This window comes from Herpailurus yagouaroundi, unplaced genomic scaffold, assembly GCF_014898765.1.
Source record: "Herpailurus yagouaroundi ecotype Mexico unplaced genomic scaffold, PumYag 192, whole genome shotgun sequence".
In the NCBI taxonomy this organism is placed as follows: domain Eukaryota; kingdom Metazoa; phylum Chordata; class Mammalia; order Carnivora; family Felidae; genus Herpailurus; species Herpailurus yagouaroundi.
In genome coordinates, this window is record NW_024412423.1 from 14,377,360 (window position 1) to 14,403,107 (window position 25,748).

At 43.1% G+C, this 25,748-nt stretch overlaps 1 protein-coding gene and 1 pseudogene across 1 annotated transcript in view; both read left to right on the forward strand.

Annotated features, from left to right (window-relative positions):
- GRAMD2B (GRAM domain containing 2B) overlaps positions 1-25,748 on the forward strand; it is a 112,730-nt gene that overhangs the window by 61,333 nt on the left and 25,649 nt on the right. The gene's annotated exons all lie outside the window — the stretch shown is intronic.
- LOC121010889 (40S ribosomal protein S18-like) lies at positions 12,140-23,041 on the forward strand (annotated as a pseudogene).

The window sequence follows — 25,748 nt, forward strand, 5'->3', positions numbered from 1 at the left end:
AGCATCTCCCAGGTGGTTCTAACGTAGAAGGTGCTTACACCCCACTTTGGGAACCACTAATTTATGGAGTTCACAGACAGATTTTACTAGAAACCATATGGCTCAAGCACCCCTAAAATGACCTGTCACAGAAGAAAGGAGAGTCCTTCAGCCTTATTTGTATTCTGTGTTCTGGTTTTGCTAAATATTGTTTCATTCTGAGCATTCTAGTCTCAGGCCAGGCTCCCATTAGTTAGTAAGAAAGTCGGGCCCTCCCGGCAAAAGCTTGAGGCCACATAGCCTGCTCACACCCTTTCACGTCTTTCTCCTCTATCTCCAGAGATAGCCTTTATCTGGTCACCTGCTGCTGTGCCTCTGTAAAACCAGCTTTCTCTGAGGCGTTGGTGGGAAGATGCCACCAGAGACTTCACGTGTTGGTGGTATTATGTTCGAAACAGTAAAAGAGAGAGATGCCTTCCTCTCCCCTCCCCAATTCAGTCCTACCTTGTCAGAGATTACTCTAAAGAAGTATAGGGGGGCATAATGGAGTGGGGCTAGAAGAGCAAGCAGGGATGGTGGTGAGGGGATTCAGGGATACAGCAAAAGATGGGCCCTTCGCATTGTCTCTCATGATTGAGCCAACTACACCATGCAGGTAGCTGCCTTTAAAACAAGCTTGCCTTCAGCTAAGAAAAGACATTTCCTCAGCACTCTCTGTAAGGTAACCTGACAATTTGGTATATGAAGCTGTTGAAGGAGAGGGTAGAAATTATTGTTACATAAAAGCTCTTTTTTCATGACCAGGATTCTAGAGGTTTTTGTTGTAAGAATGGGCAGGAACTTCTCGCAAAGGGCGAGGGGGGCAGTTATCATTTGTGGCATATATTTATGCTTGACAGTGTCTGAGAATCTAATACTTTAGGGAGATAGCTGATCTTTGCACCAAGAATGCCATATTTTGTTTCAAACCCACATGCTACTTGCTTTTCAGATGGGTACTTTCCATCACTTTACTGTGCCCAGGAGGGCTGACCTAACCCTGCAAATTCTCAGAAGCCAGTGAGCACATCTGTGGGAAAGCCCAGACAACCTCGAATACCAGCACAGCCCAAGGCCTCACTGACAAAATAGTACTGATGGGCCAGAGGAAATGGGTGGTTGTGCTATCACACCACCACGTATGTCTGCCATGCCATGCGTAAGGTTTCTCTCAAGAATATCCCTTGGGTATTGAAAGGCAAGAGTTGGGAGGGGGTAGAGAGGAGCAGGTGCTACATGAGTTGCAGGCGGATACGTGTGTGGCACTACCATCCCACCTACCGTCATGGCAGCTCATCCCGTTAGATCCGTTCTGTTCACAATGAGAACCAGCTTCTTGTTGACCCATGTAACTTGCAAATCTCTCTTCCTTCATCCCCAAGAAGACCTCATTCGGCCCAGGTGTTGAGATTAGGTTCTCTTTCTGTTTCTTCTCCCCATTGTAGCCAAAGCAGCTAGGCCCCCAAGAGAAGACACTCCAGCACTTGGAGATATCAAAGGGTTACCTCCAATTGCCAAGCTGGTGCCAGCCATGTGGACTAGTGCAGGGAACATGAACCTTCCCAAATCCCATACTAGATATTCCCGATATCCAGCACGTGCCTAGAGATGATTTCGTCCACTCAAAGCCTAAGTACTGGAGAGGGGGAAAATAATTTTTCCTCTACTCTCCCAAGTTCTTAGCCAAGACTCCTATAATAAAAGGCAGATTAGCAAGTGAGGAATGTTATTAACATGTTGACCTTATGTGTATGTGTATGTTTCCTGGGAGATAGCCAGGAAAAAGTGAGTAACTCAGAGAGGTGGCTTTAGAATTCAGTATGAAATACCATCTTTATAGGGAAAGGGGAGGGAAGAGATGGGCCTCTCAGGGGACACTTAATGATTTTTAGGAAAGAAGAAGAATAGGCAGGAGGTATGATAATTTATGACAGTTTGTCTGGGTGGGTGTGGTGTGAGCTTCTAGTCTGCTCTTTTGTGATGAGTCAATCCTTCATAGTTGATGCAACTCTCCTGAGTTCCTTCTGGAGGATCCATCTTTAGGTGGGGAAAGGGAGTTCAGAGTAAGCCTCTCCATGCACCTGTTCTCCTTCAAATGCCTACAGCTTAAAATAGTCCACATACCGAAGCAGCATCTTTTGGGATGGCATGTCCTGCTACTCGTCCGTAATAGTATGTGATGCTAATACCTTCCCTGAACAAGAGCTAGATTTCACATATTTTCTAAATCAGTTATTATTGTTAATCTTTTTGGGGTTTGGTATCGGTATTGTGTTTATCCTTTTTTTTTTTTGTAATTTTTTTTTCAACGTTTATTTATTTTTGGGACAGAGAGAGACAGAGCATGAATGGGGGAGGGGCAGAGAGAGAGGGAGACACAGAATCGGAAACAGGCTCCAGGCTCTCAGCCATCAGCCCAGAGCCTGACGCGGGGCTCGAACTCCCGGACCGCGAGATCGTGACCTGGCTGAAGTCGGACGCTCAACTGACTGCACCACCCAGGCGCCCCATGTTTATCCTTTTTTTTAATTCAACATCTAGCCTCCTACTGCACTAGTTACAGATGCAGTGATAATATGGGGATTTGCTTCAAAATGAATGGGAGTTGGGAGGAGAGGGTGGGATACAGATGAACCGCGATTGGCCAAAAGGAGATAATTCTTTTGTCTACTTTGTATATATCATAAAACTTTTCTAATAAGTAGTTGGAAGTTTTTTCTAATAATTTATGAAAATGAGTGGGAGGTTTTAATTACCCAGTTATGATGTAAGTTAAATATTAATCCCCAAAAGTAGGCCGGCCTGAGTTTTTCCAATGAGATCTATGACTGATCTTCAAACGCTGTCACTATTCTTTTTATAAACATCACCTACCTCCATTGGTCAAATAAAAAGTGCATGCACTACCCTAAGCTCCCTTACCCCAAATTTTTAAAATGGGGGAAAAAAAAAGAATTTCTAAATTCCAGTGTGGTATGACAGAGAGCAGCTCTGGAACAGAGGCCGTGGGAGCAAGGACCTGGTGTGGGGGAGGCAAGAAAGCCAGGCTGTCATTAAGACACTGAAATATCATAACATCCCTTATGAAGGTGCCACTCCCAGAAACCATGCATTGGGCTGCTCTTAGGAAGCCACAAGATGATGGAATAGATTACTCTCCTTGAGCCTTATCCATTTCAGAGGTGTAAAACGAAGGAAGGCAATCCTGTTTTCTTCCAGCTTCTGGGCATCTACACTATCTAAGCATTGCCCTTTAGACTCTTAAAAAAACAAAACCAACTAAGGTGTGATGGCTCCTCCCAGCAGCAGTGATGAGCTCATATGGGCTTAGTAAAGCTCTACCTTTCACCCAGTTTCCTGGGAAGAAACCATAAAGTTTCCTCAATGGAAATGTTCCTTCTTGACCCACAGTATTTGCTGTATCATTTTGTCAGATCTTTGCCTGGAAGAATTAGAAGGGCAGGCCACTGCCTCACCAAAACTACCCCTGGCCAGTTTCATTTAAGTCTGCCACAAGGATATCCAACCCAGTAGGAAACTTCTCTGGTCTTTCTCACGCCAGGCTTTGTAAGTCCAGGAATCCCAAGTGAAGGGCGTCCCTTCATGTTGCTATTTTTGCTGTCTGGTGTAGCCACAAAGGGCTCTGGACTAGAAATCAGAATGCCTGGCGTCTGGTGCTGATTTGATGAACCTAAGTAGAAATGAGTGGAGCACTTTCCCCCTAGAGTCACAGACACCCTGGATCCTGCCCCCCAGAGGCTTATGGTAGCCTTTCATAATTTTAAAGCAAACCTCACATTAATGCATGTAGTTGCCATGGAAGTCATCCCTTACAGGGTACTGGCAAGGAGCATTTTCATGGGGCGCCTGGGTGGCTCAGTGGGTTAAATGTTAGATTCTTGATTTTGGCTCTGGTCATGATCTCATGGTTCATGAGATGGAACCACACATCAGGCTCTGCGCTGTCAGCACAGAACCTGACCTGCTTGAGGTTTCTCTCTCTCTCTCTCTCTCTCTGTCTCTCCGTCTCTCCTCTCTCTCCCTCTCTGCCCCTCCCTCTCTCAAAAATAAATAAATTAATTAAAAAATAAATAAATTTTAAGAAACAACACTTCTTAAAAATGAAAATTAAAAAATAAAAGGAGTCTAAGGGGCACCTGAGTGGCTCGGTTGAGCCATCTAACTCTTGATTTCGGCTCAGGTCATGATCTCCCAGTTTATGGATTTGAGCCCCGCGCTGGGCTCTGTGCTGACAGTGTGGAGCCTGCTTGGGATTCTCTCTCTCTCACTGTCTCTCTCAAAATAAATAAACTTTAAAAAAAAGGTTTAAAAAGGAGACTCAGTCCTCAGGGCATACAGGGACTGGGAAGCTTCCGTATAGGACAAAGTCCAGCCAGAGCTAAGTCTTGGAAGATAATCAGTGCTTGCCAGGGACCAGGAAAGACAGAAGGACGGCTTAAGCAGTACAAGTGCACGACCTGGGGGCAATATGACAGAAGGTTAAAAGCCAAGGAGGGAGGTTCCAAATTGCAGAGGGTCTCCTTAATTCATCCTCAGCAGCATCCAGTGGAGAACTGGAAATGTTTTCGATGGAGTAGTGGTGGGGAGATGATATGAGTATTGTATCATATTTGGGTTTTTCCAAGATCACAGGGTAAGGTGTGAGATGGAGGGAGTGTCTCTCATAGCTCACATGAAGTAGGGAAATACAGTAGCCCAGGCAGGAGACATTGAGGACCCCGGCAAAGCCAGCAGCACTGGGAAAGGACAGGAGGGGACATAACTGAAAAATATTAAGCAGATAAATTCCACAGGTCTTCGTGTCTAAATGGGTTTAGTGGGAAACAGATAGTGTATGGGAGTAACAGCTCTCAGATTGTTATGTAGTCCCTCAGTGCTCTTACTTAGTTTGCTTATTTATGAGATATGGATAATACCTGTCTTACACACTCACCTCGTGAAGTCATCATGAGGCGTGGTATGGTGTCACGCTGTGGGTGTGAATGCTCTTTGAGAACAGCGATGCCAGTTTAAAGTCCTCTGGAAAATCCAATACGAATGGGTGGCAAGGGAGAAGGAAGAGGCAGACAACAGATGTTTGGCAAAGCAATACATTTTCAGCGCAGGTAGAGAAAATGCATATTTGTGGTGGGAGAAATTAAGGACAGGAAGTAAGGCTGTCAGATGTAAGACTTAATAAAATCTATTTAAACTTCTTATTTTCTTGAAATAATTTTCATGTATAAATTACACTAATTCTAACTCTTCCATCCTGTGCAAGTTAGTTATCTTTAAAATACTGGGATAAACACTTCTTTTCACCAACAGTGAGGAGTCACTATAATTATTACCTATTTTGATACATGAAATAACAATTATGTTATATAATTTATATGATATATCATGTTAGTAGCAATATTATATGTGCTATATTATTTATATCATATATATTATATAAATATCAAATATTTCTCTAACACTAATAAGTAAAAAACATGGCGATAGATTCCAGTGGGAAAAAAAAACAGGTAAGAGACAGTTCACGGCTTTACTTTCATAAGCAAGTCACATGAATACTTTTGAGTCTTACAACTTGAAACAACCAAAAATGTACACTTTGTAAATTTTTTTGCCTTTGGGTAGCATGAAATGTTCTTTGCTTAAATAAGTACCTAGTTTGGAAGTGTTTTGGTTAAACCAAAGCTTCTTATAGAAAACTGTTTTCTCTAATGGCTGGGTATTGCATTTTTTAAAAGTGACAGTACCTTTCTTATCTGGTAGTTGAGTCCTCTTAATTTTCATTGGGGAAAAAAAAATCCTGATTTTTGGAAATAGAAAGTGTTTAAACAAAGAGAATTTTCATGTGCACTCATGACGTCCAAAGGGTCTGTGCCCATTTTGATCACTGGGAGTGATGTGGCAGGAAGTCTGAAGCTGACTTTTCTGGAAATTCCTGTACAGCACAGCTCAGTGAACATCCTGAGCTGTCCTCACACACATGCAATTCTGAACCGTGAGAGCAGAGTACAGAAGACAGAGGAAGTAGTTCAAGTGGGGGGAAACAAAGGAGAGACAGTTTTCCGGAGCGCTCTCTGGTGCTATTTTGGACTCTTGTGGCAACTTTTAACTCCGCTGCGATGCCCACGTATCTGGGTTTTTCAGCTCGCTGGCTTTTGATCTCCCCCTGCACGCGCGCGTGCGCGCGCACACACACACACACACACCCCGCTACATAGAACAGAAAGAGTTCCAGGAAATGAAGGGTGTAAGAGGAAGGAAAGCACTTGAGTCCTCACAGATGACAGCCACTGGGGGCAGAGGCGGTTCGGATCTCCCGTGCTTCCAGTCCAAATGTCTCTTCCAACAGCTGAGGGCCAAAGCAGCCCAGCCTGTCTCCACGGACACAGGTGGGGGTGGGGGGGAGGGCCTCGAAACAAAAACACACATTTCTCTCTTCAAGCCAGCATCCAGTGGCTCTGGTTTGTTTTTTTAAACCTTTAAATGCTACTGCGCTATTAATAGGTAAACTATCCCCTTCTGGTTAAGTACGTGTGTTTCTGGCATGATACGTTCCCTCTCTTTCCCGATTAAAAGTTACTATCACGTATGGTACCAAGAGAAAGGAAACTTAATTCAGGAGGCATTATTAACAAAGAGACAGGTTCTGCCCGAGTACTGGACTAGTGATGACCTGCTTTGGGGATTTGTAGCTTTTCCCCTTTCTCTCCTAACATCTGGCCCTCTTCCTTCTTTTTCCTGGAAGACAAGCTATAAATCCAGGCCCCCTCCCTTTCCTTTCTTCCAGTACCCATCAATCAGAGAACAGACAGTAATTTTCTCAGGAGTATCATTTTAAGAAAGCTCTGCCTCATTTCAGGGCAGGACGCCCTGTTGCTTTCTCATAAACTTGAGTCTACTCTGCTCAGTGACACCCTCACCCCTTCATCCGGCAGTACCATGCCTCAAGCCGCTTGATTTTTATGATTCTACCCACCTCTCAGGTTCGTACACTACAGACTTTCTCTTTGGCTCTCATGGTATACATTTAATTGTTCCTTTTGCTTTGTATTCTGTCATTTTTTATGACTTGGGCCTGAAACCCTTATTCTTCCAATTTTGTACTACCTTTTGGTCCTCTTTTCCTTTAAAATGAAATTCCATGGGGCGCCTGGGTGGCGCAGTCGGTTAAGCGTCCGACTTCAGCCAGGTCACGATCTCGCGGTCCGTGAGTTCGAGCCCCGCATCAGGCTCTAGGCTGATGGCTCAGGGCCTGGAGCCTGTTTCCGATTCTGTGTCTCCCTCTCTCGCTGCCCCTCCCCCGTTCATGCTCTGTCTCTCTCTGTCCAAAAAATAAATAAAAAAACTTTGAAAAAAAAAATTTTAAATGAAATTCCTGGGGCGCCTGGGTGGCATAGTCCATTAAACGTCCGACTCTTGATCTTGGCTCAGGTCATGATCTCATGGTTTGTGAGTTTGAGCCCCACACCAGGCTCTGAGCTGGCAACGCGGAGTCTGCTTGGGATTCTGTCTTGCATTCTCTCTGTCCCTCCCCCTCTTGGGCTCTCTTTCTCTCTCTCCCTCTGGAAGTAAATAAATAAACTTAAAAGAAATTTTTAAGATGAGGTTCCAAATTCTGTGAAGGAACCCTACTGAATTCTGACACCTCCAAAATGGAGGCATTAACACTTACATTTTGGGTTTTAAGGGGGTTGATATGACAGTGAGTTTGGTTTTTTATGTGTGCTGTCTTCCTTTCAAATGTAAACCTATTGAGACAGAGACAGTCCTTAAATATTTGTCCTTCCCTTCTTCCTTATCATTTTCAGGATGTGGTAGTTTCAAAAACTAAGCACGTGGCTATTTATCTTTTTTTTTTTTAATTATTTAATTTAACTAATTTTTTAATTTACATCCAAGTTAGTTAGCATATAGTGCAACAATGATTTCAGGAGTAGATTCCTTAGTGCCCCTTACCCATTTAGCCCATCCCCCCTCCCACAGCCCCTCCAGTAACCCTGTTTGTTCTCCATATTTAAGAGTCTCTTCTGTTTTTGTCCCTCTCCCTGTTTTTATATTATATTTGCTTCCCTTCCCTTATATTCATCTGTTTTGTACCTTATATTCCTCATATGAGTGAAGTCATAGGATATTTGTCTTTCTCTAATTTCGCTTAGCATAAGACCCCCTAGTTCCATCCACGTAGCTGCACATGGCAAGGTTTCATTCTTTTTTATTTCTGAGTAATACTCCATTGTATAGATATACCACATCTTCTTTATCCATTCATCTGTTGATGGACATTTTGGCTCTTTCCCTATTTTGGCTATTGTTGATAGCGCTGCCATAAACATTGGGGTGTGTGTGTCCCTTAGAAACAGCATCCCTGTATCCCTTGGATAAATACCTAGTAGTGCAATTGCTGGGTTGTAGGGTAGTTCTGTTTTTAATTTTTTGAGGAACCTCCCTACTGTTTTCCAGAGTGGCTACACCAGCTTGCATTCCCACCAACAATGCAAAAGAAATCCTCTTTCTCCGCATCCTCGCCAACATCTGTTGTTGTCTGAGTTGTTAATGTGAGCCATTCTGACAGGTGTGAGGTGATATCTCATGGTGGTTCTGATTTGTATTTCCCTGATGATGAGTGATGTGGAGCATTTTTTCAGGTGTCAGTTTACAATCTGGATGTCTTCTTTGGAGAAGTGTCTATTCATGTCTTCTGCCCATTTCTTCACTGGATTGTTTGTTTTTTGGGTGTTGAGTTTGATAAGTTCTTTGTAGATTTTGGATTCTAACCCTTTATCTGATAATCATTTGCCAATATCTTCTCCCATTCTGTTGGTTGCCTTTTAGTTTTGCTGATTGTTTCCTTCACTGTGCAGAAGCTTTTTATTTTGATGAAGTCCCAATAGTTCATTTTTGCTTTTGTTTCCCTTGCCTCCAGAGACATGTTGAGTAAGAAGTTGCTGTGGCCAAGATCAAAGAGGTTTTTGCCTGCTTTCTCCTTGAAGATTTTGATGGCTTCCTGTCTTACATTTAGGTCTTTCATCCATTTTGAATTTATTTTTGTGTATGGTGTAAGAAAGTGGTCCAAGTTCATTTTTCTGCGTGTCGCTGTCCAGTTTTCCCAGCACCACTTGCTGAAGATACTGTCTTTATTCCACTGGATATTCTTTCCTGCTTTGTCAAAGATTAGTTGTCCATACGTTTGTGGGTCCATTTCTGGTTCTGTATTCTGTTCCACTGATCGGGATGCCTCCTGTTTTGGTTTTCTTTTTCAGGATTTCTTTGGCTATTCGTGGTCTTTTCTGGTTCCATACAAATTTTAGGATTGTTTGTTCTAGCTCTGTGAAGAATGCTGGTGTTATTTTGATAGGCATTGCATTGAATATGTAGATTGCTTTGGGTAGTATTGACATGTTAACAATATTTGTTCTTCCTATCCAGGAACATGGAATCTTTTTCCATTTTTTTTTTTTTTTGTGTGTGTGTGTCTCCTTCAGTTTCTTTCATAAGATTTCTGTAGTTTTCAGTGTATAGATTTTTCACTTCTTTGGTTAGATTTATTCCTAGCTATTTTATGGGTTTTGGTGCAATTGTAAATGGGATCGATTCCTTGATTTCTCTTTCTGTTGCTTCATTATTGGTGTACAGGAATGCAACCGATTTCCATGCATTGATTTTATATCTGCCACTTTGCTGAATTCATATATCAATTCTAGCAGTTTTTTGGTGGAATATTTTGGGTTTTCCATATAGAGTATCATGTCATCTGCAAAGAGTGAAAGTTTGACCTCTTCCTGGCCGATTTGGATGCCTTTTATTTCTTTGTGTTGTCTGATTGCTGAGGCTAAGACTTCCAATACTATGTTGAATAACATTGGCCAGAGTGGACATCACTGTCTTGTTCCTGACCTTAGGGGGAGAAGGTCTCAGTTTTTCTCCATTGCGGATAATATTAATGGTGGGTCTTTCATATATGGCTTTTATGATCTCAAGGTATGCTCCTTCTATCCCTACTTTCTTGAGTGTTTTTAACAAGAAAGGATGCTGTATTTTGTCATATGCTTTCTCTGCATCTATTTAGAGGATCATGTGGTTCTTGTCCTTTATTTTATTGATGTGATGAATCACATTGATTGTTTTGTGGATATTGAACCAGCTGTGGCTATTTACCTTGGATACAAGATCTCTTTTGGTTTAGAGGTGTTTAAAAATCATGGCCCTCTGCAAAGCTCATTGAAAGAACTTCTTAATTATCCTTAAATTCTAGCATTCCTGCTCTGGACGATAGGCACATTTATGAACTTGAACAGTTACACGTCCAGCTCATGTAAACAGCCTTGCTTTGATCATTCAGAATTGCCTTTAGTTGCATATGGCTATTTTGATTTATCACATGGCATATTCTTTTTCTCTCTTGCCTCCTGTAAATGTATTCCTAATGATCCAGCTGCTCTCCAAAATCTAAGTTTTAATTTATAGTTATTTCTAAAGTACCTGAGGTACTTTCTGATCTTAATATTTTTGATATTTTGAATATTTCCCATAATAGCTAAAGATTTGTTAATACTGTACTTTCACTATTGTTTTTCTGGGTTTCATGCCCTATTTTTTTTTTATTTTTATTTTTTAATTTGGGGGTGGGGAGCACAGAGAGAGAGAGAATCCCAAGGAGGCTCTGCACTGTCAGGGCTCGATCCCACAAACTGAGATCATGACCTGACCCAAAATCAAAAGTCAGATGCTTAACCAACTGAGCCACGCATTGTACCCTATTCTTTTCTATTCTGTCTTTCTGTTTTGGTAAGTTTTTCATTCTGCTTTTAAAAGTTAGCTCTTTCCCCAAACACATCCTTCAGGCCAAAGCTTTAATAAATGTCCTCTAATATATCTTAGGTACATGAAAGGGGCGTATTCTGACACTTAGCAATTGCTGGTGTTTAAGTTTAAAGTCCTTGGCCCTGAGAAAATTATATTTTGTTTAAAGGAGCTGTATGAAACATATTTTTAGAAATTTTGTTAGCACGAAGCAATGCAGCATACAAAATACTGTTTACATGCTGAGGGTGTAAATAATAAAAGCGAACTATCAACAGCATCAATCTACCTTTCCTGGAAATTGGAAAAGTCAATTGCTGCCTCCTTGATATATTCTCTTGTCATTTTCTTTTGTGGTTTTCCATTTGTGCTTGGCCTCAAAATACCACTACTGAGGGGTGCCTGGGTGGCTCAGTCAGGTAAGCGTACGACTTCATCTCAGGTCATGATCTCTTGGTTCGTGGGTTCGAACCCCTCATCGGGCTCTGTGCTGACCGCTCAAGGCCTGGAGCCTGCTTCAGATTCCGTGTCCCTTGCTCTCTGCCCCTCCCCCACTCACGCTCTGTCTCTCTCTCTCTCAAAGTAAATAAACATTAAAAAAAAATTTTTTTCAAATACCACTACTGAGAAGTTACTTATTTGATTATGATTCTCCTTGCAATCATGGTTTCTTCCAACAATGAAGACAGTCTGTTTGAGTTGCCATAGGGTTTAAATTATCACTCACCTAACTAATGATCATTTACACACAATGCTGGTTCAGTGAAAGGGAGAGTGAAAAGACCACCTTTTTCTCCCCTCTCCCTTCTTCCCCATGGCCCTCTTCCAGTACAAGCTGTAAATCACACCTGGGAAGGAGATGACCGTGTAGGTTGAGAGAGAACGTAGGCCCAAGCCTTTTTTAAAATGCTGATTGTCGTCCTGTACTGAAAACATACTCAAAGTTGTGCAGTCAGCAAGTATTAATCACACAGTTTCTTATATCCAGACATCGGAAGGGAACAGATGGAGGCCAGTGTCAGAAAGCTATGTGATTCGACATGCCCTGGACATGGAACCGGGCGGTGGGGAGGTTGTGGGGAGCTGGGAAAGAGCACAGAGAATACTCCAGTGCGCAGACGGAGGGCAGAACATGATACAACCAAGGCCACAGGGAGAAGACCAACATGGCTGGAACGGAGAACTCTTTCTGAAAAGCGAAGGAAGATGGCACAACTCTGGCAGGTTTTGGCTCATATCCAGATGCCGCAATCTGATGCCCAATAGAAAGCCGCTGTTGGTTCTGGAGCAGTGGCCTAACATAATGGAGGCCGTGTCTCAGGAGGATGAATTGGGCATTGATGTCCCAGGGGACTTGCAGAGGGAGACCCTGGAGATCACTGCTTTGTGTTCAGATGTCGAAGGGAAACGTGTGCAGCTGCAGCTCCCCAGAGCTGGTGACTTCATCCTGAAGCAGTGACAAAAGCCCTTTTGGGCTTTTTTTTTTTTTTTTACACATAAGCTAGTTTGAGTTGGGTTTCTGTCCCTTCAGAATCAGAATAGTGACAATTAAATGCTTTTTGGGATTGAGTTGCCTTAAGCATTGAGAGAAGAGCAGGGATTGGGGCACACAGAATCAGAAGATAGAAAGGTAGCAGTGAGTCACGTGATTAGTCACCAGCTAGGTACTTGTCCATTTTAATGCGAACGAGGGGAGCTCTGTGGGACCCATTTAAAGAGGTGTGGGGGCGCCTGGGTGGCTCAGTTGGTTAAGCGTCCGACTTCGGCTCAGGTCATGATCTCGCAGTCCATGAGTTGGAGCCCCGCATTGGGCTCTGTGCTAATCGCTCAGAGCCTGGAGCCTGTTTCAGATTCTGTGTCTCCCTCTCTGTCTGACCCTCCCGCTTTCATGCTCTGTCTCTCTCTGTTTCAAAAATAAAGAAACGTTAGAAAAAAAATTTTTTTTTAATTAAAAAAAAAAAAGGTGTGTTGGAGGGGTGCCTGGGTGGCTCAGTCGGTTAAGTGTCCCAACTTCGGCTCAGGTCCTGATCTCCCAGTTTGTGAGTTCAAGTCCTGCGTTAGGCTCTGTGCTGACAGCTCAGAGCCTGGAGCCTGCTTCAGATTCTGTGTCTCCCTCTCTCTCTGTACCACCCCCATTCACATGCTGTCTCTCTCTCTCCCAAAAATAAGTAAACATTAAAAAAAAAAGAGAGAGAGAGAGAAGTGTGTTGGGGCCAGTTGGTGGCCTGGGGTAAGCCATTCTTCCCTGCCTGGTATAGCTGCTGAGTAGGAGCTAGCCCCTTGGCTATGGCAGTGTGCTTGGGACTCGGCAGAAGTAGTTTCCAGCCAACAGAACCTTCCTTCTGCAGTCAGATAGCCTTTTTGCTCTTGTTCTCTTGGGCTCTGATGGTTTCTGAGATACTTTGCTAACGATATGTTAGCCACCTGTTGCTGACAATAGACATCTGTTACGTCGAACTGTCACATCTAAATCTATGTTTGCAAAACCCCACTCACCCAAATCCATTCCCTCCTATGGTCCCTGTAGTTTTTGGTGGCAGTTCTGTTTTTCCCATCCCCCAGAACCTTGGGGTTATCTTGGATGTTGCTTTCCAATGCTTGTTCTCTGCTCCCTTCTGGTATTATCTCTGGATTTGTTCTCCAGTGCAGTCTCTGCTTCTTGCCTTAAACTCGTCCTCCTCTCTGCCTCCAGCACCCCCCTCCCCACCCCTGTGCCTGGCCACAGGTGGAGTATAATCCTCCAGAAGTACGTAGCTCATCAGGTCCTCACGATCAAAGTGTGGGAAACGGTGAGCACTTAATATCCTGTCTGCTTACAAATTCCTTCTGCTTACATATGTTCACTTTATCCCTGCTGCACAACAAATGAAGTCCAAACGCAGCCCGGTCTCATGGGACTCAAACTTGACCACAACATAATTGACTCTTCTTTCTACTGCCTATACTCCAGAGAAAACCAAACTGCTAGATTTCCTTGTGCATGTGTGACTCTACCTTGTCTGCGTGTTTTTGCTTCTGCCTTTCCTTGTATTTCTGCTGCCCTTTTGGAATCTCTACAAGTCTAAATTATATGTACCCAGCTCAAACGTCCATCCTTCCTTCCCCCAATGACCGTTGCACAAATACAGCGTCTCTTTGGATAGAAAAGTGGCAAAGGTGACCACACTGTGATACTGGAAGGTTTTGATTTTCTCCGTCCAACGGGATTGATTGATTGATTTTTACTTACAGCACAAATAGAAATACAATTTACACTTCCGGTTTCTTGTACTGAAATGTATTTCTGACAGCTTTAATATGTGTCTGCTAAATGAGAAAAGACATATTGCTCCCATACACACACACAGTGATCATGCTTATTTCCTCCACAAATCTTCCCTGGTTTTCCTCTTGACAATTGGAAGAGATTTCTGAATTCCCAAGGCACTATCTTTGTGGTAGACATCCCTTATAACCTATATTATGCTTTACTTAGGTGCTAAATTAAAATTCCCTGTAGAGGCTAAGTCCTGGAGAGGGCAGCATCTGGCAGTATATTTTACACTTAGTAGGAACTCAAACATTGGAGGATAGTGGGGCGCCCGGGTGGCTTAGTCGGTTAAGCACCTGACTCTTGATTTCGTCTCAGGTCATGATCTCATAGCTGGTGAGTTTGAGTCCTGGGTTGGGCTATGCACTGACAGTGCAGAGCCTGCCTGGGATTCTCTCTCATTCTCTCTGTCTCCCCCTCCCCCACTCACGATCGCTCTCACTCTCTCTCTTTGCCTCCTTCCCTCCCTCCCTCTCTCTCAAAATAAATAAAACATTAAAAAATAAAAACACTTGAAAACAAGGACTTGGATAGCAGACCCACCTACTTTTATGATTTATGCTATATTTTACAACTTCTTTATAAGGATATTAACATGTTTTTAAATGTTCACAAAATAATACAGTGCATTAAAATGTATCAAGAGCTCAATTCCTGCCTCTCCCATTCTCCATCTGCCTCCCTGGTAGCTTCTTCTGACTGTACCTGATTTACCTCTTGTGGTTACTTCATTATCTACAAAAATGTTTATATTTTTTCTTACTAACTTTAAACCTTATCTCTTCACTTTCCTGTTTTGATGGAACATAAGTCAACTCAGACTAACTCCCTGCTTCCCTCTACCTACCCCCAATGTTAAGTAGGCATATCCCTCTAAGTCCTATTTTCTCTTTTATCCCTTTATTTTTTTAATGTTTATTTATTTGAGAGAGAGAGAGAGAGAGAGAGCACGTGCAGTGGAGGGCCAGAGATAGGGAGACACAGAATCTGAAGCAGGCTCCAGCCTCTGAGCTGTCAGTCCAGAGCCCGACACGGGGCTTGAACCCACGAACAGTAAGATCATGATCTGAGCTGAAGGTGGATGCTTAATCGACCGAGCCACCCAGGTGCCCCTCTCTTTTATCTCTTTCAATAATATATCAACCTACGTCTGATGAACAGCCAGTGCACAGGTTTTCTCATGAGAGTTTGGGGGTGTGCTTGAAGGGAGGTGAGTGAGGGTGTCAGGAGCATAGGAGAGGTGGACAAGGCAGGTCACCAGGTGCCTTGTAAGCTATTATGGACTTGGACTCAGAATTGAAGAGTCGGGGCTCCTAGGTGGCTCTGCTCTGTCAATTAAGTGTCAGACTCTTGATGTCAGCTCAGGTCATGATCTCACAGTTGGTGAGTTTGAGCCCCATGTTGGGCTCTGCACTGACAATGTGGAACCCCATGAGGATTGTCCCCCCTGCCCCCTCTGCCCCTCCCCTGCTCGCTCACTGTCTCTCAAAATAAATAAATAAACTTACTATGGAAAAAAAAAAAAAACAGAATTAAAGAGTCAAGGAAGGTTTCCCTTGCCCCATAATCTGTTTCATGGGTACCATCTTCTCTCTCAGAAGATATGCATTAGAAGACTATGGGTTTGTGCTTGTTTGGTTGTCTGTCTTAAGTTTTCTTCTGTGCTCTCAAGTCTGTTTCCTAAGGATTTTACTTCGCTGTTGGTACCAGAAAGGTTGTCAACTAAAAGACTGAACATACTTAGGTGCAGGGTACCCAGGATGGAGTGTGGAGCCCCACAGTGCTGTTGGTTTATGTTGGTCTTTTCGTTAAGACTTCAGGCTTTCTTCAAGGGGCTGGCAGTCCTGTGTTGTCATCTCCTATTTCGGAAAGAGGGACTAGAGAGCTGTTCTGGGATCTATGGAAGGACATGGGTAGTGGATTGGCACCTAGCCTGGGGACCACTTGATTCCAAATGGGAGGATGAGAAGGATTCACTGTGGGGCTCCACACTCCATCCTGGGTGCCCTGCACCTAAGTATGTTCAGTCTGTTAGTTGACAACCTTTCTGGTATCTCACCCCCATGGCAAAGTATCTGCCAGTGATGGTAGGTCTGATGATGGGAGCGGGGGTCCAGAGGAGGCATTCAAAGAACTCTTATTCAGGGGCTCCTGGGTGGCTCAGTCAGTTGAGCGTCCGACTCTGAATTCTGGCTCAGGTCACGATCTCAGGGTCATGGGATTGAACCCCACCTTGGGCTCCATGCTAAGCATGGAGCCTGCTTAAGATTCTCTTTCACTATATAGCCCTTTGTAGCAACATGGATGGAACTGGAGAGTGTGATGCTAAGTGAAATAAGCCATACAGAGAAAGACAGATACCATATGGTTTCACTCTTATGTGGATCCTGAGAAACTTAACAGGAACCCATGGGGGAGGGGAAGGAAAAAAAAAAAAAGTTAGAGTGGGAGAGAGCCAAAGCATAAGAGACTCTTAAAAACTGAGAACAAACTGAGGGTTGATGGGGGGGTGGGAGGGAGGGGAGGGTGGGTGATGGGTATTGAGGAGGGCACCTGTTGGGATGAGCACTGGGTGTTGTATGGAAACCAATTTGACAATAAACTTCATATATTGAAAAAACAAAAAAAAAAAGATTCTCTTTCACTCTTTCTCTGCCCTTCTCCCCCATTCATGCTGTCTCAAAATAATATAAAATAAAATAGCATAAAATAATAAAATCTCCTTGACACCTTTAATTTAATCTCATGTATTCATCCACTTCTTAGTCCTCCTCCTACAGCACTTCACGGGACTCTGATAGACCAGATCACTGTTCTCTTATCTTCCATTAATGCCCATGTTCTAAGTACAGCTTCGTTACGTTGCTGCACAAGTTAATATTGTACTTTACTTTCCACTTTATATATTACAGAAATTTGGGGACTTAACGCTTCTGTTGATGGTTTCCCTCCATTATCAGCAGGAGTGTTACTTTTTTTAGTTATTTTAAAGGGCTCAGAAAGGAGAGACAAACATTTGTGCTCGATCTCTCCCTCTTGAACTAGAAAGCCTGTCAGGTTTCATTAAAGGTTTCACTGAAACCAAAGAATACTATGTTTTGGGCATTTTTTTCTATCTGCCAGGAAGCCCATCAGAAAAAAAAAAAAAGTTAATTTGTCAGAGATACTTTATTATTATTTGCCAGAGACATTTATTTTGAAATTTTTAATGTTAATTATTTCTTTTTGACAGATACACACAGCACAAGACAGGGAGGGGCAGAGAGAGAGAGGGAGACACAGAATCCAAAGCAGACTCCAGGCTCTGAGCTGGCAGCACAGAGCTCTATGCGAGGCTCGAACTCACAAACCGTGAGATCATGTCCTGAGCTGAAGTCGGACGCTTAACCAACTGAGCCACCCAGATACCGCGTTATTTATTTTGACAGAAAGAGAGAGGGAGAGAAAGAGAGAGAGAAAGAAAGAGAGAGAATCCCAAGCAGGCTTCTGCTGACAGCACAGAGCCCGATGTGGGGCTCACTCTCATGAGCCATGAGATCACCACCTGATCTGAAATCAAGAGTCTGATGCCTAACCGACTGAGCCACCCAGATGCCCCAACATTTTATTTTAATGTTATGCCAACCCCTAATATCAACTGAACTTCTCATTGTTTAACATCATTTATTCAAAAAGTCAATTCTAGAATATTGCAAGCATTGGTTATGTAGTTGTGATAAGACTGTGTCTCCTAAATGTTTCAATCAATTGACCATTAGAAAAATTGGCAAAATGTACATGCAAGCAGCTAATTCACAATACAGGAAATTTAAAAATATATGAGAACATACTCAACCTTACTCATAAGAAGAGAACAGTAAATCAAAACGATAATGGGATTTTTCTTTACCTCTCACATTTGCAAAGATCAAAAATTTAAAACGAGTCATTAAATTACTATTGTTATCCTGTGTACCAGGCACACAGAATTTTTTTTTTTTTTTTTAGTTTCACACTTTACTAGTAAGAATGTATAAACACTGTTTTATATGGTGGGTGTGGCTTACAAAACCTCTACTGAGGGCAATTTGGCAACAACTATAAATGTTTTAAATTGTGTTTGTTTTGACACAGGTGATCCATTTCCAGGAAATTATCCTATGGATATATTGACACACATAATAAACATACAAGGATATTTGTTGCGGTGTTATTTTTATTTGTCATTAGACTGAAATCCACCTAAATGCCCATCAGTAAGGAACCGATTAAATTATAATTCATCCTTTACAGTGGAACTCATGCAATCATTAAAAAGAATGAGGAAGCCCTGTATATTCTGATAGGGAAAGAGCGCTAATATAAACAGAAAAAAAAAAAAGAAAAGGAAAGGAAACTATATGATAACATGGTATCATTTGTGCTTTAAAAATACACACTCAGATGTGCCCAGCCTCTTCCTGGAAAGACACACAGTTGCCAGGAACAGTAGTGGGTGCCTCTTTGGAGAAAAACAGGGCCACCGTGAAATAGGGATAGAAAGGAGATTTGGTTTTTGATTTGTAACTTTTTTTTTTAAGTTAATTTTTGAGAGAGCACAAGTAGGGGAGGGGCAGAGAGAGAGGAGGAAACAGGATCCAAAGCAGATTCCATGCTGTCACCAGTAAGCCCAGCGTGGGGCTTGAGCTCAAGAACAGTGAGATCGTTGAGGTTTGTGAGTTCAAGCCCCACGTCGGGCTCTGTGCTGACAGCTCAGAGCCTGGAGCCTGCTTCAGATTCTGTGTCTCCCTCTGTCTCTACCCCACCCCTGCTTGTGCTCTCTCTCTCTGTCTTTCAAAAATTAATAAACATAAAAAAAAACAAAGTAAATAAAAAAGAACAGTGAGATCATGACCTGAATTGAAGTCAGAAGCTCAACCAACTAAGCCACCCAGGCGCCCCATTTTTGTAACTGTTTTTTTTTTCACTGAAGTCTAGTTGATACACAATGTGACAGAGTTGCAGGTGTACAACATAGTGATTCCACAGGTCTATACCTTATGCTGTGATCACCATGAGTGCAGTTACCGTACAGTATTAAATACCATCCAACTGTATTCCCTGTGCTCTACCCTTCATCCCCGACTTACTCATTCCATAACGGGAAGCCGGAATGTCCCCTTCACCCGTTTTCCCCATCCTCCTACTCCTACCCCTGTGGCAGCTGTCACTTTGTTCTCTGTATGTATGGGTCTCTTTCTGCTTTTAGATTGTATTTATTCATTTGTTTTTTAGACTCCCACTATAAATGAAATCGTAAGATACTTATCTTTGTCAGTCTGACTTCTTTGACTTGGCACAATACCCTCTGAGTCTAGCCATGTTGTGACAAATAGCAAGGTCTCATTCTTTTTAATGGCTGTGTGATATTCCATTGTGTATCTATACTGGATCTTCTTTATTCATCGATAGATGTTTGGGCTGCGTCCACAGCTTGGCTGTTGTAAATAATGCTGCAGTAAACATAGGGGTGCATATATTTTCTCAAATCAGTATTTTTGTTTTCTTTGGGCAAATGCCCAGAAGTGGGATTGTTGGGTTGTATGGTATTTCTGTTTTTAATTTTTTGAGGAACTGCCATATTGTTTTCCACACTGGCTGCCCCAAGTGACATTCACCCCAACAGTGCACAAGGGTTCCATTTTCTTCACACCCTCACCAGCCCTTGTTCTTGTCTTTTTTAAGTCTGGCCATTCTGACGGGTGTGAGGTGATATCTCACCGTGGTTTTGATTTTCGTTTCCCTGATGACTGGCGAAGATTAGACACATCTTTTCATGTGTCTTTTGGCCTTAGGGATAGCTTCTTTGGAAAAATGTCTATTCGGGTCCTCTGCCCATTTTCTTAGTGAGATTATTTATTTTTTGGTGTTGAGTTGTATAAGTGTTTTATGTATTTTGAATACTAACCACTTACCAGATAAATCATTTGCAGATAGCTTCTTGCATTCAGTAGGTTGACTTTTTATTTTGTTGATGGGTCCCTTCACTGTATAAAGGCTTTTTATTTTGGTGTAGTCCCAATAGTTTATTTTTGCTTTTGTTTCCTTTGCCCAAGAAGACATATCTAGAAGAATGTTGGTAAGGTTAATGTCAAAGAGATTATTCACTCTGTTTTCTTCTAGGAGTGTTATGGTTTCAGGTCTCACACATAAGTCTTTAATCCATTTTGAGTTTATTTTTGTGTATGGTATAAGAAAGTGGTCCAGTTTCATTATTTTACATGTAGCTGTCCATTGTTCCCAGCACCATTTATTGAAGAGACTGTCTTTTCCCTATTGTGCATTTTTGTTTCCTTTGTCGTAGATTAATTGACCATATAAGTGTGGGTGTATTTCTGGGCTCTCTATTCTGTCCCATTGATCTATGTGTCTGTTTTTGTGCCGGTACCATACCGTTTTGAGTACTATAGCTTTGTGTAGTATATCCTGAAATCTGGGATAGTGATGTCTCCAGGTTTGCTCTTTGTCAAGATTGCTTTGGGTATTTGGGGTCTTTTGTGGCTCCAAACAAATTTTAGGATTATTTGTTCTAGTTCTGTGAAAAATGCTGTTGGTATTTTGATAGGGATTGTACTGACTGTGTAGATGGCTTTGGATAGGATAGACGTTTTAACCATATTCTTTCAATCCATGAACATGGGCTGTCTTTTCACTTGTGTCCTCTTCGCTTTCTTTTGTCAATGTTTTACAGTTTTCAGAGCTCCATTTGTAACTTTTGAATTATGCCTTCTGCTTCTAATACTCAGAAATGAATATGTAGATAGATAAATAAAACGTAAAGCTTCTAGACCAAGACAGACTGTATCTGAATTACAAATGAAACTCTTTTTCCTGACTTACAAAAATCTAGTTTGGGAGATTTGGCATTTACTTTGTAATTGGAGATGCTGAGGGGTCTTAGAGGGGCCCTGGTCTCCATCACCAACTCCTGCACCTTTGCACCCCATTCTGTTCCCTTATGGTTCCTGTGAAGTCTCAGTTTGTACTGTGGCTGCTGTGCACCCACCCCCAGAGCCCTCCTCTGTCCTTATAGCCCATCTTTTGCTTCTCACAAACTGCCACCCTTGCCTGCCAGCCAGTCTTGAAGCCACTAAGCAAGCAGCACACCCAAATCAAGGGTTTGGTGCCCCAGGCCTTGGCTTGCCCAGGTGCACATGAGTGTTCAGTACAGCATTTCAGCACAACACTGTACTGTGACAGACCTGGCCTTCATCACAACAGTCCCATTTCCAGGATTTTATCTCATGGAGACTGCCTGGGGAAACATATCCTATCCTCAGGTCACTTGCAAACTTTGTTGGTCAAGACTGTGGTTTCAGGATATGATGATCAGGGATTTTTTTGTTTAAGTGACAATGGATATAAACCTACCCTCACCCACACTACCATAAGGGAGTTTATGACATTTTTTATGCCTTCGCTTAAACCGATTTAACTTGAAGGTAGGTTCAAACACGGGAATTCACCACTGGAATTGGGAAGGAACACAGCTACCTGGACTGAACCACAGGGAGGCACCAGTTCTCATTTACCTGGAGACACAGCCCATTCACTCACATGAGATGCAACTGAATCCTCATTCTGCCCAGTAGCTCCTTGGACAGCTTGTAACTTTTGAATTATGCCTTCTGCTTGGGACTTGCTTGGGATGATGGCTAAATTCAACTCATTCCCAGCATGAGGGACAAAAGGCCTGGGAGATGAATGTGACAGGAGAAAGGACAGTGGAGTTTACCTTAAACTCAAAGAGACTCTTTCCAGGACGAAGGGGACTTGGCTTCGTGTAAGAATTCTGATTCTGAAAAATGGTGAAAGGTTGATCATCTTATCATCAGATTAATGAGGTCTGGGAATTGACACATAATGTACTGTCGATAGGGATTGTCCAACCCGTGTTTTTATTTGTAGATTGCGTAACAGTGTGGGGCAGTGTCTCTTCCTGAAAATAGCACTTACTAGCCGGTGATAAGAACGCATTCTCCTAAACAGTACCATCCGGCTTGGTTAGCATGAGCATGACTCTGTCTCACTGCTCTGGAATACCTACTGAAAGCTTTCAGGGCCTATAAGTGGTCCTTCAATTGGGTTGGAGATGGGAGAAGAAATAACTTGCCGAGGCCTAGTACAGATTGATCCTCTGTCCCCAGCATCTGCTGCTGCTTCTAAGCATCCTTAAAACCACCAGCCACTTGTTTGTTCAGCTGCCCAGCCCTGAGCATCCTGCCCTGCCATCGGGAACCCTTCTGATAAGCATTTGTTGAAAGAGGAATGTTCGAACGTGCCACTGCTGGGGCGTCCACTAGGGCCGCCTCCAGTGATCGCTGAGAAGTTCCAGCAAGTACGTCTTGCAAGTACCCAACACCAGCAGCAATTATTTGGCGGAAAACGGCCTTTGCCATCACTGCACTTAAGGGTGTGGGGCAAAGATCGGCTCATGGGGTGTTGGGGAGAGCAGACCTCACCTTCACCAGTAAGGCAGGAGAGCTCACTGAGGACGACATGGACCGTGTGTGTACCATGATGCGGAATCCATGCCAGTATAAGCTCCCAGACTGGTTCTGCAACAGACGAAAGGACGTCAAGGATGGAAAAAATACAACCAGGTCCTGGCCAATGGTACAAACACCAAACTACGCGAAGGCCTGGAGCGACTGGCGAAGATTCAGGCCCAAAGAAGGTGGCACCCCTTCTGGGGACTTCGTGTCCGAGGCCAGCACTCAAAGACCACAGGCTGCTGTGGCCATACTGTGGGTGGGTCCAAGGAATCTTTAGGCCTTGTCTGTGAATAAATAGTTTATACATGGAAGGAAGGAAGGAAAGAAGGGAGGGAGGGAGAAAGGAAGGAAGGAAGGAAGGAAGGAAGGAAGGAAGGAAGGAAGGAAGGAAGGAAGGAACGAGGAAGGAAGGAAAAAGAAGGAAGGAAAGAAAGAAAAGGAAAAGAAAGATTATTCTTTTGGTTTGGTTTTGGGGATTTTTTAGTTGACCCTCCTAGTCACTGTCCCTGAAAGGCCTTGTCTTGTTTAAAAAAAAAAAAGAGGGGCGCCTGTGTAGCTCAGTCATTTAAGCGTTTGACTCTTGATTCCGCTCAGGTCGCGATCCCAGGGTCGTGGGATCAAGCCTCAGGTCTGGCTCTGTCCTGAGCACGGAGCCTCCTTAAGATCTCTGTCTCCTTCTGCCTCTCCCTGACTCATGTAGGTGTCTTCTCTTTCTCTCTAAGAAAAAAAAAACAAAAACGAAAAAACCTGATTTCTTTATTTTCATGCTTTAAATGAGACCTGTTACTTCCTCTCCCTTGCTGGTGAATTCAGCTTTAGTGATGGTAACTTGAGAGCCACTGAGGGGCCTCAAGGAACCGTTCCAGTCCCCTCCCATGCTCTGCTCACTCAGACACTGGCAGTCTCTGCTGTTGGGATTGTCCATAGTTTAGTCTGCTGCCACAGGACATCAGAGGTAAGGGGTGCTTGCAGGAGTGATCTCGTCTGCGTTAGGAATCAGCTTGCTTGAGTTTTCTGTAGCATCTTCAAGTCAACAAAACTCTAAAACTGAAATCAGCCCATACAGCAGTGTCACTTTGTGTTTGAGACACTAGAGGATGAATCCCATATCAGTCAATGTGTATTAAGGACCACTATGAGCAGGGGCACCTGGGTGGCTCAGTCAGTTGAGTGTCTGACTTCAGCTCAGGTCACAAACTCGCGGTTTGTGAGTTCAAGCCCCGCATCGGGCTCTGTGCTGACAGCTCAGAGCCTGGAGCCTGCTTCGGATTCTGTGTCTCCCTCTCTCTCTGCCCTTCCCCTGCTTATGCTCTGTCTCTCTCTGTCTCTCAAAAATAAATAAAATGTTTAAAAAAAAATTTTTTTTAAAGGACCACTATGAGCCAAATACTGAGCTGAGTGCTGTGGAAAAAACACACGAGTTCCCCATTTTTAAAGAATTTAGTAATTGGATAAATAAGACATTTGCCCAGAGCTGAGGTCCCCTTAGGGCTACATCCAAACAGAGGGGCACATTTTTATGAGTGCTTCTTAGTGGGAAGGCTCTTCCTACGTACACAGAGGTGCTGGACAGGACATCAGTGGCTCGGTTCTTGTATAAAATCAGTAAATATGTAAATAAATGCTGAGTGGATTATTGAGGGTCCACACAGATTTATTCTCCCTACTTCAAGAGGGGCTCTCAAGTGGATTGCTGTCTGATGCCTTTGAAGAATCAGAATGTGTGTGTCTTGGGGAGGGCAGTTAGGAGAGATATGCTCTAAAGCCCTTTAAGAGTTCCCAAATTCTCTGAGTCTGTGAATTAAACTGGATGCTAACATTAAATAAAATCCTCTATTTTAAACCAGAGCGGTGTTTTCCTATTAATATTTCAAAGCCTTCCCTTTACCTTTCATCACATAATGCAATTCATTTATGGACTGAATTCTTTTAATGTACTTAAGTGCTTTTGAGTGCTTTGAGAATTGAAGAAGTGGAAAGTTGGGCTCCTGTCCTTGAATATTTATGTACTTAGGAACAGAGAAATACTAACCACAGTATAAGAATATCCACCATATGTAGGGATTGTCCATTGGATACCTTGTCAAATACCCTTGGTGTTGATGGTGACACTACAGCAGTGTTACTGGTATGGGCTGGCAACCTCAAATACTGCGAAAAGGGTCTTAAGCAAGCAACCACAAAACTTCAACCAACCGGTGACATTTCCTGCCTGTGCGGTCATCTGCAGGTGAAGACACCAAGTAGGTGGTGAATGGGGATTAAAATTAGCCGAACGATCATAGCGACGCTATCTTAGTATTTTCCCTTTCTGTTCAGCCACCGTGGCGTTCTCACATTCTCAGAAATCTGTCTTGTGAATCCTGTGCTTTGCAGACTGACACCAAAGAAGGTCTGCTCCATGGAAATTAAAACACCGTGTATGTGCCTTCCCGCCTTCCTTTCTCTCCTCTTGCTCGTATTGGAATTGGTGTCCCCAGTCCCTAACATTGAGGGAACTCAACTCCTGTATCCACCACACTCATTACCTCCATTGGTTTGTGGTTCAGCATGCAAACCATCCTGACTTGCTTTTGCCTCTAGTCCTTCTTTTACCAAGGTCAGCCCTAAAAGCCTAGTGATCCTCATTATATACCAGCACTCACCTAGACTATGTGATCAGTATAAAAGGCAATAAGATCCTCACACTGCCCTGGAGCTCTCACACTAAAGAGCTAATAAGGGGGCTAGATGGATGGACCAGTGACTGGGGGAGGGGGGTAGATGGCAGGGAGAAGAGTTAGAGAATAGGAGGGTGAGTGTGGACCCAGAGGCCTCCCAACTCAGAACCATTCTGATTCTGTGAACTTGGCCAAGTTGATAAGTGAGAGCCTCAGATTCCAGATCTGTAATCTGGGAGTAATAATTCCCACCCAGCCTGGGTGGTGGTGTAGATTAGACTGGAAATTGCTTAGAGAGGTCCTCGGTTAAAACATCGACAACCCAAAATGGGACCTATATAACTACAACATTGGGTGTTAAGGGAAATGCAGACAAAGGGGCGGGGGCTCCCAGCAGAAAGGCTCACAGCTGGCTGTGAGCCTGTGTGC